Here is a 383-nt window from a genome sequence, read left to right on the forward strand (position 1 = left end):
TCACTGCACTGCACAATAATGCACGCTGAAAGATTGGAAGTGATCATGTAAGTGATTTGAAATTTATTGTCTTTGCCTACCCAAGCCTGTAAAATTATCAAACAAATGTGTTTGCGAGTATTACCTGCTGCTCTACTAAAAGTCTCTATGGGCATCTTCGATTTGAACTTATCATGGCCAGAAATCTCGGACATCAGTTGGAGGTGCTAAATGTAACCTGTCAATCGTGAAAGCTGCGTTTTTGTACTCCCATTGGTCGAGAGAAATCATGCGATTCACGCAATTCGCACCGCACCGTGACAATATAACCAAAGTTCGGGGTGGTAATTGGGGGAGATCGATCGGCTTTTTAGGGAATTTAAACTATTCGTCTGTGGCAGATT

Source organism: Montipora foliosa, chromosome 9 (assembly GCF_036669935.1).
Source record: "Montipora foliosa isolate CH-2021 chromosome 9, ASM3666993v2, whole genome shotgun sequence".
Lineage (NCBI taxonomy): Eukaryota > Metazoa > Cnidaria > Anthozoa > Scleractinia > Acroporidae > Montipora > Montipora foliosa.